Source organism: Pelodiscus sinensis, chromosome 7 (assembly GCF_052426305.1).
Source record: "Pelodiscus sinensis isolate ZL-2025 chromosome 7, ASM5242630v1, whole genome shotgun sequence".
NCBI classification, from domain to species: Eukaryota; Metazoa; Chordata; order Testudines; family Trionychidae; genus Pelodiscus; species Pelodiscus sinensis.
The window spans coordinates 18376333-18390691 of NC_143058.1; the positions used below are offsets into that span (position 1 = coordinate 18376333).

At 46.2% G+C, this 14359-nt stretch overlaps 1 protein-coding gene across 4 annotated transcripts in view; it reads left to right on the forward strand.

The window, feature by feature from the left end:
• Positions 1 to 14359, forward strand: part of MGAT5 (alpha-1,6-mannosylglycoprotein 6-beta-N-acetylglucosaminyltransferase) — a 269340-nt gene that overhangs the window by 12368 nt on the left and 242613 nt on the right. Inside the window, exons 1-3 of one of the 4 annotated variants that reach the window (XM_075933275.2) lie at positions 1835 to 2045; positions 7426 to 7487; positions 11640 to 11751. The exons of 1 other annotated variant lie outside the window; for it this stretch is intronic. The gene's annotated coding sequence lies outside the window, so the exon portion shown is untranslated. Of the gene's footprint in view, positions 1 to 1834; positions 2046 to 7425; positions 7488 to 11639; positions 11752 to 14359 lie in introns of those variants that run through there. 2 more of the 4 variants (XM_075933276.2, XM_075933277.2) reach the window with 2 other exon arrangements.

The window sequence follows — 14359 nt, forward strand, 5'->3', positions numbered from 1 at the left end:
GAAGACGAAAAGGGAGACAGTGAGGGCACATCTACGCAGCAGGGCTAAACCCAAAATAAGCTATGCAACTTGAGCTACGTTAATACGTTAACTTATTTCCACTTTTGGCTCTGTCTACACAGCAGTTATTTTGAAATAGAGCACTCTTCCCCTAACTTCCCTTACTCCTCATACAATGAGGGTTACAGAAGTCAGAGTAAGGCTGTGTCCAGACTCAGGGGTTTTTTCGAAAAAATTAGCCTTTTTTTGAAAAAACCTCACCTGCGTCTAGACTGCAGCCGAATTCTTTCGAAATTAAATCGAAAGAACGCGGCTTTTCTTTCGATGGCGGTAAACCTCAATTTACGAGGAAGAACGCCTTCTTTCGAAAGTTCCTCTTTCGAAAGAAGGCGTTCTTTAATGTTAATAGGGCTTCTTCGAAAGAGAGCATCCAGACTCACTGGCTGCTTTCTTTCGAAAAAGCAAGCCGCTTTTTCGAAAGTTCAACGTGCAGTCTAGACGCTCTCTCTCGAAAGAGGCTCTTTCGAAAGTATCTTTTCGAAAGGCTCTTTCGAAAGAGGCTTGCAGTCTAGACATAGCCTAAGAAGCCCATTATTTTGAATTTATTTTGAAATAACAGGCTTTCTGTGTAGACATGCTTTCTAGGTTATTTCAGAATAACTGAAGATATTTTGAAATAAGGCTGCTGTGTAGACACAGCCGAGACTCTGCTACGTCTACATTGCCCTCTCTTGCATGTGAAAATATGCAAATGAGGCAAAGCGGTGAATATCGCTGTGCCTCATTTGCGTACTTAATGACTTGCCATTTTTGCTCAAGGGGCTTTTGCGCAAAAACCCTCTCTTGTGCAAGAGCCGTTCTGCTGCTTTTTTCAGAAAGAACGGCTCTTGTGCAAGAGGGGGTTTTTGCACAAAAAGGAGCTGTGTAGACCTATTATTCCTGAGGGAGAAACCTACTCATTTATGCATCCCCAGAGCTAATATGTGTCCTGAGGAGTGATTTTGGCCAGGTAAGGCCAGAAGCTTGCAGACAGTCCCTGATCAGATTTAGCTTTTATGCAATCTGTAGTGGGGAGGTGAATTTAAATGGCTCCTAGCTGCACCCTTATGGTACAAAGTTCTTTATTGATCTGGCAGTTGGTGGATGATGGCTAATTAGACTAGATTATTGTACCAGATCTCTCAATGCTTTGCAGGTGTTCCTTTCAGGGTCTTGTGCATGCTCCTGACAGTACTTAAACTAGCAGATTGCAAGCAGTCTTTAGTCCCGTTGGTAACATGTTGATGTTCTCTGCTGGTGATGGGCGCATGTATGTATGCATGCACACACACACACACACACACGCATGCACATTGGGAATTTGATATTTGCTGGTGATGGGCGCATGTATGTATGCATGCACACACACACACACACACACACATGCATGCACATTGGGAATTTGATATTTCTCCTTGCTGTTGGGTCCAGGATATTAGAGAAGGTGGGTGCAATGAGATATGTTACAGCACCAAGTTGTGTTGGTGGTGCAAGAGACAAACTTTCGAGCTACACAGAGCTCTTCTTCACACCTTTGTAGCTCGGAAGTTTGTCTCTGGCAGTAACAGAAGTTGGCCCCATAAAATCTTATCTCATCACACATGTCTTGCTAGATCAGCTGAGATCTTTTGAGAGGCTTGCATGAAATTCGCTCCTTTGACTTTGGGGGCTGTCTGTGCATGGCCCCCGTGGGCGTGTGTAATCTGCAGATGGTCCTTTGTCGTCTATGCTCCCGCGCGTGCAGCTTGAAGACGCTCCCTTACTGTGCACGCTCCCGGACGGACTTGCACTTTGTAGACGCTCCCTTGCGGTGCACGCTCCCGCCCGGGCATGCAGTTTGCAGACGCTCCCTGGCGGTGCACGCTCCCGGCCGGACGTGCGCTTTGCAGACGCTCCCTGCTCGGCCAGTCTCCCTGACCCTGCCGCCGCTCCAGGTGCCCGGCCCCAGCAGCTCCCGGCTGGCCCCGGCGGGGATGGGCGATGGGCTCGGCCCGGCGTGGAAGGAGGTGAGCGGCGCGCGGGTCCCTGCCCAGCCCCGGCCGGGCGGGAGCGGCGAGCTCGGGGCTCCCTGCGGGCAACTGAGTGGGGGGGGGAGGCACAACACACGCATAGCCCCGTGCGGGGAGGGGGACACAACACACACACACACACACACACACACAGCCCCCGTGCGGGGAGGGGGACACAACACACACACACACACACACACACACACACAGCCCCCGTGCGGGGAGGGGGGGACAACACACACACACACAGAGCCCCCGTGCGGGGGGGGGGGGGAGAACACACACACAACCCCGGTGCTGGGGGACACACACAACCCCGGTGCTGGGGGACACACACAACCCCGGTGCTGGGGGACACACACAACACGCACACATACAGCCCCGGTGCTGGGGGGGAAGGGGAACGCAGCACACACACACACAGCCCAGGTGCTGGGGGGACGCCACACACACACACACACACACACACACACACACGGTGCTGGGGGGGGAATGCAACACACACAGCCTCGGGGCGGGGGGGAGCGCAACGCCAGGGGACACAACATACACAAATGCGTGTGTGTGCGCACACAGTCCCGGTGCTGGGGGGATCACAATACACACACGCAGCCTGGGGGGAACACAACACACACGCAGCCCCGGGGTATGGGCAAACCATGCACCGAATCTTCGGGGCGGAGTGGAGAGAGCACAAGAGACAGATGCACACAGAACCCGGAGGTGAAAGGGGGGCACTGAGGTGTGCACACAGAGCCCCTGTGCCAGAGGGGGCAGGAAGGACACGGAGATGCGCGCACACCCAGAGTTCCTCTGTGGGGGGGGGAGGGGGGAGAGGGGAGAACCAAGACACGCACATGCCCATAGCCCCTGTGTGGTTTTGGTGGTGGATAACAGGGAGATACATGTGAATTCACAGAGCCTCTGTGCCCAGGTTAGAGAGAGACACACCCACATTTACATGCACTAAGATCCTCTGTTCCAGGGGTGGAGACAGACACTTATCTCTCCCTCCCACTCCCCCATGTGTCAGTAGTGGGGGGAGACCTGCACATACACACAGTCCCTGTGGTGAGGGAAGTATGGACTCACACACACAGAACCCTGGAGGGGAGGACGCATTGGAGAGGGTCCAGCGGAGGGCAACCAAAATGATTAGGGGGCTGGAGCATATGACCTGTGAGGAGAGGCTGAGGGACTTGGGTCTGTTTAGTCTTCAGAAGAGTAGAGTGAGGGTGAGATTTGATAGCAACCTTCAACTTCCTGAAGGGAGGTTCCAAAGAGGATGGAGAGAGGCTGTTCTCAGTGGTGACAGATGGCAGAACAAGGAGCAATAGTCTCAAGTTGTGGTGGGAGAGGTCCAGGTTGGATATTAGGAAAAACTATTTCACTAGGAGGGTAGTGAAGCACTGGAATGGGTTATCTAGGGAACTAGTGGTGTCTCCATCCCTAGAGGTGTTTAAGTCTCAGCTTGACAAAGCCCTGGCCGGGTTGATTTAGTTGGGATTGGTCCTGCTTAGAGCAGGGGGCTGGACTTGATGACCCTCTGAGGTCTTTTCCAGCTCTATGATTCTATGACATGGATGCATGCAGAGCCAATGTTCCGTCTAATTTTTTCCATCCATTTGTGGAATAAAATTTGTTATGTGCAGTGAGGCATGTGTGGATGTGCACCATCAACGTAAACACATACTGCCGGATATGGGCACTGTGCTAATTGACTGGACAGTACCTGATTCTCTCCTGAGTGGCCACTCAGGTGCTCAGCTTACAGGAAACACCTCACAAAGCCCAGGTGTGTGTGGGAGATAGCTCCTGTGCCTGTTTGAGACATACGTAAATGCATACAACCCATATACAGGGGAAGATGGAGAACTGAACGCTCATACACAAACAGAGCCCAGCGGGTATGAGACGAGGTCAGTGACAGGCAGACACATACAGCCCAGTGCCTGGTGTGGAAGGCAGCAGTGGGCAGACAAACAGCCTCTGAGTCTGGCGGGGCAGACAAACACACGGTCGTTGCTGCTTTTCCCAGCCAGGGTGGGATGAGGAATAAGGCCACACATATAGTCCCTGCGTGGGACAGGGACTCTCACACAGTGCCCTGGGAGGAAGAATGATGCACACAGCTTCTGTGTTTGGGAGAAGTTAGAGGTATATATGCAGCCCCTGCTCCCATACTAGGACACACATAGAGCTCTGAACTGAGGGTGAGGTGTGGGGGAGCGTACAAGCTACCCAAGGGTGTGGGTGGGGCACCTCCTGCCTCTCTGCCTAGATGGGCAGTCCCCTCTTCTTTCTTCGTGTGTGTGGGGCGAGGGAAGCTGCAGCCTCTCTTCTCTAGCCTTTCCTCTATGCCAGGGGTCAGCTGCTATCCCTCCTAACCACTGCCTCTGCTGTTCAACTCCTTTCTCTGCCTTTGTGTTAGGGACACTATATCACTGTTGGGCTAGTGGATTCATGCTGCCATCCGGATTATCTAGGGGACTCTCCAGAGGTGCTTCTGGCCATACCCCTGGCTCCCTTCTTGCATTTCTAGACAATGATTTTAAGGTTTTTTTTGTGGCTGTCAGTGCTGCAAACTCTTTCTTGTTCAAGCTGTCCCTATCACAATAACCTGTATAATACTCTGTAATTGTCCAGTGCTCCTGGGCGACAGGTGACCTGATGATAGCGTGCTACTGAGGGCAGGTGTGGAGTTGAGCGAAGTATGGAAATGCCAGTCTGATGGGGACAGATTATTTAATAGAGCTGTGTGGAAAATCTTGGAATAAACACTCCAAGCTTGGTAGAGTTCACTGGGATTTTGTTACAAACCCAAAGAATTATTTTGAATAGAGCCATAGCCATGGATTGTTGATTTATGGAAAATGTGAAAACACCGGTCCTTCCCAGAAGGAGCTTAATAGTATAATTCAGAGCTAAAACTGCAAAAGATGACAGATAAACAATACGGGGAGGACAAGTGTTCCAGTAGTGAAAGCTGAGAGATGCTTATGTTACAGAGACCAGGTTTGATAAGAGATTTACTGTGTTGTCTTTTAGATTAACTAACTGCCAGCTGCCCTGTGGTTTGGAGTGAGGTTCAGGTTATGTCTTGCACTACTTTCACATATTCTTCTAGTTTGAAGGAGAATGAATATCAGGATGTGAAACTGTTAAAAGGTTCATTCAAACTTACGTGATCCATACCAGCTACATTTTATTTTCCCTTGGTCTGTTTAGTATTTTGGTTTTTGCGGGGGTTTTTGGTTGTTGGGGTTTTTTGTGTGTGTGCTATGGATGCAATTGATTTTGTGCAGATTCAGGATATAAAAAATACTAAAAAAGGCTTACTATGTTACAGATTAAAATTGAAATTGGTTACATAGTTAAATGACCTCTGTGGGCTCCTGGCCCACTGGGCTGGTGGCGTTTCTGGCCCCCAAGGGCTGCCGGCCCCTGGGAGTTTAACCATTAACTGGAACCAATACTTGTTAAACTCTTGTATCCTTAATGCAGAGTGGAAATTACAGTATCCTTTGTTTTCCTGGCTCTATAGTCCTTGTGCATCCAAATCTCCCACTAAAACACACGGAAATGCTCACTATGGAGGGAATGCAACATTAGGCCTTACATGAGCATTTGTACCTTTCAGATACAGATCAAATAAGGTTATTTTTCTGCACACCTGACTTTTTCCAGCTAACTTTTTCATAGGTACTTTATGTATAAATGTGTAATCTGCAGTAAGATGTGGAAATACATTTTATGAGAAATTTTAGTTTTCATTTTAGAAAATAAGAAGGCACTTTTCAGAATGTCATTTACTTCTCTTTTTCTTTCAATAAAAATTCTCAGTGTTAATATGTAGATTCCAGGCACTGTCTTGCAAGTATTGAATACAGTCCCTTTAGTGCCCATGTTTTTCCCTTGTAGGCTGATGGTAGCAATTATGGTCAATGATCTTCAAAGTACAAATCTTCTCAGTATCCTTGACAACTCAATCATTATGGTTTATCGTGTCAGGAATCCCTTTAGATAGGGATTTATTCCTGAGGCTGAAGTTGTTCAAGTGTATATTATGTCCAGCAAACTCTGCTGAAAGAATTTCAGGGTTGCTAAGTCAGCTACTCAGAAGTTAAGAGAGTTAAGGCTGCCTATGCAACCTTAATTCGGCTTGCTTGTGCATGTACATTAGGATATAGTCTTCATTGCATGATCACGTGCAATGGCCCCGCAGCCACAGAGACAGATGCCACTCATGTTGCTCATCTCTGATGTAGGAGTCTTACTGACAACAGCCTCATTGACTATGCGACTGATTCATCCTCAAGCAGTTCCATCCTGTCTACTGAAAGAAATGGTGGTGTCCTGTGTTTAAGCAATAGTAAATGACTCTGTACTAAAGACCAGTGTTTCTCAACCAGTGGTACAAGAACCCTTAGGGGTACTCGTGTTGACGTACCCTCCAGACTTCTCTCAACTGAAATTTGGAGAAAACTGAATTTTTATTTTAAGTTTTACAGCACTTTTTAATTTTTGTACTTTTTACACCCAAAAATTTCATCATCCACTCGGCTACGATTAAGTTGTTTAAATAAATGTTGCAATGGTAGAAAAAAAATTGTGTGTCTGAAAACTGTAGGTACTGGGGGTACTTAAACTTTTTTTTTTTTTTTGAAAAGGGGTACTTTATGAAAAAAAAAGGTTGAGAAATACTACTAAAGACTATAAAAGGGGCTGAATTAAGGTTACACAGCCAGCCTTAAATCTGGCATTCATCAGTTTTTTTTAGTGTTTCATGGTGCAGCCACAACTTGCTTTTTGAAGCAGTTTTTTTTTCTGTATAATATTTAGTATAATGTGTGTGCATATAAATTTAGTATAATATGGACTTCTTCAGTAAAACTATTGCATGTGTTTCTTGATAAAATACCTTCTCTCCTGTTCAGGAACAAACATACATTGATGCAGTACAAAATTGCTGCACAGAAAATTAAAATGCAAAAAACACATTTTGAAATTGTGCAAAAGCCACTGTAATATGATTTAAAAGAAGGGATGGTCATCCCAAGAGAAATTACTGAAAACATCTGAAATAGCATTTTGGGGTTGTTTTCGCAAGACGGAGGAGCTGGCATATCTAAAGATAATACTGTCATATAATACTGATCACTTCAGGGAAAGCTCTGTCACTTGTATGCTTACAGTGTTGTAGATAGTTGAGGTGGGTGCTTTGTTTCTAAATACAGAAAAAAGGATGTTCACCAAGTAAGTGAAAAGAAAAGACTTGGACCCATGGCTTGAAGATGGATTTTGTTGCTTCTATTTACCCTCATCTTTCCTTTCTCATTTATTCATTTTTTTTCACTTGTTTTACATATGCATTTAGGACGTTCGGAAGTTGCTGATTTTATAGCCCGGGGGAGCTGAAATTACCAATCCACAGAAGAGGTATGCTACAGACAGTGGCAGCTCTGTTTCCTGCCCAAAAACGTTCCTGAGACTAGACTGTTAGGGATTTTTTCTGCTGGTGGGAGGATATGTCATTTTCTGTATACTTTCAATTTGTGGTCTCTGCTGAGTCTGAGAAGAGCAGTAGTTGGGGGTTTGGGGTGTGTGGGCACCTGTTTGCTAGCAAATCAACTGAGAGTAACTCATTTCACAGCAAGCACTGTTGCCTTTATCACTTCCATAATAGCTGCTCAGTTTCAAAAAGCCAGTGAACATTACTGAGAGAATAGGGTAGGACTAGACAGTTCTTGGTATTTGTAATTGCATATTGAATCATTTACTACTGTTATGAATCCAATCTAGGCTGATAATGAAATGTTACTGTCTCTTGGGTTGGTGACTTTTGTGGCTTGTGAGTTTGGTATTCTGGTTCCTTACGAACAACTATATTAATCTCAAAAAAGCAACACCATTATTGGCATTCTCAGCAGAAAGGCCATGGGAACTATCTCAAATCTTGCTTGGAATTTCCATTGTATGTGAGGAAACGTGCATTGCCACTTCCTCTCTTATACTTATCTGGAAAAAATGAAGCCGTTTTCAGGGCTTCAGTCAGTTTCAGAAGACTTCCTTCTGGAGGGGTGTCTATATGTGTGTGTGCTCACACATGCAGCCATTCCAGGGCACACCCCTTCCATCTGACAGAATAAGTAAAGCAAACTCCTTCATCCCTAGAAGATAAATCCTGTTTGCTGCCTGAGGGGGAGCTAGTTCTCCCTTGATTGAAAGAATAGTGAAAGAAAAGACAGTGATTGAATGCTTAATGTGAGTTTGTTCAATTTCAGAAAGTCCAATCAATCTGATTTAAGAACTAGCAGCATTGAGGATAGATTACAAAGCAGATTAAGGATTTTAGATAAAATCCAATCTTCAGAGGCATATTCTAGGAGACTAGGGAACTCATAGCAGCCAAAATAGATATTCATATGACCTGCATTTGTGAATGGATATATAATGAAGACAGTTGTTGCTTTGAGGATCATCTCGCTTCCCCCGCTGCCCTTCCCTGCCCTGCCCTACCCCTGCTCTACACCTTTTCTGAGGACCCATTCATTCTTTCCACTCTCCCGCCATTGCTTGTTCTCTCCTACCTTCACTAAGTTATTTTCATCAGACTGGGGCAGAGAGTGGGGATGAGAACTCTGGCTGGGAGTGCAGGCTGCAGGGTGGGGACAAATGAGGGGTTCAGGATTGGGAAGGAGGCTTTGGATTGGGGAGCTGGGGCCAAAGCCTTTGGAGTATGAGGGGGGCTGGGAAAGGGGTTGGGGTGTGGGAGGACTCTGAGGGAGTGGGGCCAGAAATTATGGGTTTCAGGTGCATGAGGGAGCTCTGGGCTGGGGCAGAGGATTGGGGTGTATGTGCTGTGGGCTCTGGGGTGTAGGAGGGGGCTCAGAGCTGTCACTGAGGGGTTTGGAGTGCAGGAAGGGAGTGCAGGCTATTGGGTGATAGTCTGGGAGCAGGAGTGGGCAGGGCTCAGGGCTGGAGTGGGGATTGAGGTGCAGGCTCTGGGAGAGGGCTCTAGGTTGGGGCAAGGAGGTAGGATATAGGAGGGAGCTTGGGGCAGGTATGTGGGGGGTGGTTGGAGTACAGGCTCTGGATGGTGTTTACCTCAGGCAGCTTCTGGAAGCTGCCGGTATTTCCATGTGGCTCCTAGGTGCAGGGTGGCCGGGGGCTCTCATATTGCTGCCCTTGTCCAGGGGTGCCACTGCTGCAGAGCCAGCACTCAGAGCGGGGGCAGTGTGAGGAGCTTCCCTGGCCTAGCGGTCACAGGGAAGTCATGCAGAGCCAGGAAAGGCAGGGAGCCTGCCTTAGCCCCACTTCACTGTTAACCAGGCTTTTAACAAAAAACATGTCCTGGCAACCTTGTGTGTTAAACTTATCATAGGTAAATGTATTAAAGTCTGAATCTGTGATACATTTTTAAGGTCAAAAGCAATGTTCCCTCTAAGCTGTGCAGCAACACAGCTTCACAGGTGATTCATCAGCCCTGCCCAGTCAGAGGCTCAGGGCTCCAAATGAAGCTGTGCTGCCATGCAGCATCGAGGGAACACTGGTGAGAAGAGACCATTCTGATCATCTCCTTTGGCCTCTCCTATACATTGTAGGCCACAGAATTCAACCACTCCCTCTGAAATAGACCAGTAGCTCCGGGCTGACTTACTCAAGTCCCCAAACCATCATTTAAAGACTTTGTTAGAGAGAATTCACAATTTACATTAGTTTAAACCTGCAAGTGACCCGTGCCAAAAATTCCTTCCTGATTTCTGATATGGCGGGGGAGGGTGGGGAGATATGAGTTAGATAGACACTGTGTGTGTGGGCAGAACCCACCAGGCACATACGTGGGAAAGAATTCTCTGTAGCAACTTGGAGCCCTCCCCGTCTAGTGTCCTGTGTCCAGCAGTTTGTTATTGGTAGTCACTGATAGGCCACATGCCATTATAGGCAGTCCCATCATGCCATATCCTCCATAAACTTGCCAAGCTCAGTCTTCAAGCCACGTAGGTGTTTTGCTTCCACTGCTCCCCTTGGAAGGCTATTATAGAACTTAACTCTTCTGATGGTTAGAAACCTTCATCTAATTTTGAGCCTAAACCTGTTGATGGCTAGTTTATAGCCATTTGTTTTTGTGTCCCCTTGGGCACTTGACTAAATAACTCTTCTCTCTCCCTGGTACATCTCCCTCTCTGATCTACTCAGAGGCAGTTATATCTTCCCTATAGCCTTCTTTTGGTTAGACTAAGCAAGTCAAGCTCTTTGAGTCTCCTCTTGTGAGGTAGATTTTCCATTCCTCAGATCATCCTGGTAGCCCTTGTCTGTACCTGTTGCAGATTGTCTTCATCTTTCCTAAACATAATTGACCACTGTTGCACATGGTATTTTAGATGAGGTTATGCCAATACCCTGTATAATAGTACAAACTCTAGAAATGTTAGATAGGGTCTAATTGAATAATCGTGTAACTGCATCAACTTTTAGTGGTTACATGGCTATTCGATAGTCTCTGGAGATGGGGCCATCAGCCAGTGCACTCCCGGCCCCACTCCCAGGGAGTCCCTGCCACCTTGTGCTGCTGCCTATTAGAGGCAGCAGCATGGGGTGGCAGGCGGGAGCTGGTTCACAAGGGAAGCTGGTTTAAAAACTGGCTTCCCATGCAGATTGGCTCCCGCCTGCCGCCCCAATACAGAGGCGGCAGTGTGGGGTGACAGCAGCCTCTGTCCATGACGGGCTTTTAAGCTGGCTCCCCCCAGCACTGGCTCCTGTCTGCCCACTGCCTCTGCATGTAGTCAACAGGATGAACTGATAAGTTTTGATTTACTACCTCTTCCTTTTGCATGTTAAAACCCCGTGATGTCTGCTGCTTTAAGCCTTAAGATTGTTTGTGGATTCTTTTGGAACTTCTAATCAGTGAACATATTCTTAGATCTCTTCTCCACAGTATATGCTATTCATATCACCACTAAAATGGCTTTAGCCAACTTTAATTTTCGATTTCCTGTTATTTGATGGCTGTTGCTCTAACCTCCCAATCACATTATCTTTTTACATTTCCCACTTCCTGGACAAAGCCCGTTGTCATTAAAACCAGTGACAAAACTTAAATTTTATTTCAGAAGGATCAAGCCTTTTTATGAAAAAGAGGGAGCTTTATTTCATCTATTGATTTCATTACTCTCCTTCTGTATTCCAGATGGGGAACCCCAGGGACTTTTTAATGTTATGAACTCCCAAGTGTGTGTGTGTGCGCGCTCACTGACACTTCACTGGTGTATCTTTACAATGGAGATGTACCATGACCTCTACTTGTTCCTTCTGTCAGGGAATCGGGCTCAGTATCTATTTTAGTTGTTTATTACTGCCTCATTTCTGTCTAAAAAATGAGCATGGAGAACTCTTACACTCTACCTATCTGGATGACTCTGCATACTTATGTATGATTGTAGACTGTTCACTTTTAGACTAATTCCTAAGGCTCCTTACTTTTCTATATTTGTGGTAGCCTTATGTTGTTCCTCTCACTTGTGTGTGTCTGCAGTTGTTTTCTAATTGATTTCTCTTTTTTCATATTTTGTCTGTTGACTTATTTTCTAGGATGTTAAATGGCCCAGTTAAGATGGGAACAAGTGAACATACAGTGAGACCTGTATAAGAGATGATCTGTGTAGATGACCTCCTATGTTGAGATTAGGGACCTGGTTACCTGGTAAGTACTGGGTGATGTGGGCCTCACACGGGGCCAGAAGCGGCAGGGGGGCGGGCAGGTGTTCCAACTTCTGGCCCTGTGCAAGGCTGCTGATTCCCAGCCTGCGTGGGCTGTGAGCCGACAGCCTGGGGCCAGGAGCTGCCCCTGTGTGTGGCGCAGGGGCTGCTCAAGCCTGGCTCTGGTGGGTGCTGGGCTGGCCCACCCTGTTCAATCAGTTAACTGGTTAAACTTAATGTTTAATAGTTTAATTAGTTGAATGGGATTTTATATTCCTAGCTGAGATCATCCGGAAGTGTCATTAAATACATTTGACAACTCAGTTTGAAAATCTGTTATTTAACCAGCTTTTGTCTCTGTCCTTTGTTGCTTAAGGTAAATTCTATGATATTTTGTGACTGTGAAGAAGTTCAGTGGTTTCTGTAGGTTGACTTTTTGGATATATTTCTCTCCACTCCTTTGCTTCCACTGAGGCATCTTACTACTCTTAAATATTTGGACCCAATCTACGCAACAACCCTCTCTCATGCAGTCTCTCCAACTTCAAGGGCACTCCTTATCTGAGCAAGAGTCTCTTGCCAGAATAAAAGTAGGGATTTCAGAGCTATCTTTATTCTCCTCTCCCATGATGCATCTGGGAGAGTGTCTTGGATATCAGCGATTCCACATGCTTACATTTCTGTGGTATGTCTCCACTATTAGGAACGATGCTTTTTGTGGTGGTATTCCCCATTATGAGAGATGCTTTTATATGCTGTGCTAGATTCCATTTTAGATACTGTCCTTAATCAGATGTATTTCATTAGTTATGCAAAACCTGTAAGGGCATGAAGTCTGGCTCAGGGCAATCAGACAACTAGTGCCTACTTCACAGAACAAAAAAAGTCTGATTCTCACATTTCATTGGCTAAAAGCTATTATTTTCTTATTCCTAAACAGGCTTTCATTAACTTACAAGAGTCTCTCAGTTGGTCCCTCTTCATATACAACGGGGTGGGGAACCTCAGGCTTGGGGGCTGGATCTGGCCCCCAGCTTGTCTGGATCCAGCCCCTGAGGCTCAACCCCCAGCTGCTCCACCACAAAGCTAGAGCACACAAAGTCTACTAGGTTGGACCCCCCCCCCTTCCCCTCCATGCTCTGGTGTAGAAGGAGAATGTGAGGAGTGTCTTTCTCCTCCTCAGTCGGGTTCCACGCCAGTGAAGGGTTTTTGTGTGTGTCCCCTGACTGATTTTATTGTGGGTCAGTGGCTCCAAACTCAAAAAAAGGTTCCCCACCCTGATATACAATATACATTTGCCCTAATTTGTTTACTAAGTGAAACTTATCAGCTGCTGCCTGAATTGTGTTACTAATGGATGTTGGAATAAATCATTAGAATGTCTTCTTTCAAACACATTTGATTTAACTTTGTGCCATATGGGAAGTTTCAAAAGTTGCAGTATAAGGATATCTTACAGCCAAGTGTAAACATTGGAAATAAAATGACTCTGATTTGATGGTTGTCAAGTCTTGAAACAGTCTTTTGCTCACACACACTACATTTAAGCTCATTGGTAGTGAATTTGGTGTGAGAAATGAAATTCCCACATTGATTCAGTGCATTGTAGTGTAAAAATTGAATTTCTAGTTTAAAAAGAAGCTGCTTAATGTGAATTTTCTGTTTGTGGGTGAGTTGATTGTGGAAATATTAACTATGAAATAGCTTCATAGAATCATAGGGTTGGAAGAGACCTCAGGAGGTCAAGTCCAACCCCTTGCTAAAAGCAGGACCAATCCCGACTAAATCATCCCAGCCAGGGCTTTGTCAAGTCAGTGTTACCAGATTTGCCCAATACTTTGGGGTATGCTCATTTATTAGGGTTATTCTTATGGGACTGGGGAAGTTTAACAATTCTGTCAGTGTGCTGCTTGTGCTTACTTGTGCTCTCATATGGAGCTGAATTCTCCCTGCTCTCAATTCTCCCTCCCACTGGAGCTCTCCTGCAGGAACTAGGTTCCTCAGGATGGGGTTCTTCCCACCGTAGCAACACACACAGACACTCACACCCACTAACAGAGTACGCCAGATGACACGGTAATCAGCACTTGCAAGCTGACCCCTCATATGTCCCTGGACTCAGCAGGCTGGGTTTGACAGCAGTGCCACACTGAACCCTCATGAGCCTTTGGACTCATATGCCCCCAGGTTCAGCACTTCCCTGTCCCCACTTTCACACCACAATCATTCTCTGGTAAACCACACGATGAGCAAACCCCACAGGATTTTGGGCACTACAGGGATCTTTAGCTTGGGTACAAGAAGTGTTGTTGCAGAGCGAATGGGGGAAACCAAACCAAAACCCCTTGAGGAAGAGTGAGCGAAAGAGAAAGAGAGAGAAGCAACCAGTTTAACAATGAAAGTTATTTAAAATATATATATATATAGGGAGCCAAACACACAAAACAGTTACAATATTAAATCTAAATTGAAACTGATTACAAATGTTAGGGCTAGCTAACCATGTAACAGTTTACATAGGGCAGAGTCAGGCTATGCCTGGGGATGGGGGGAGAGGGGAAAGAGAGAGACAGACAGACCTCACCACTCTGTGGAGTTTGCACTGATCGGGG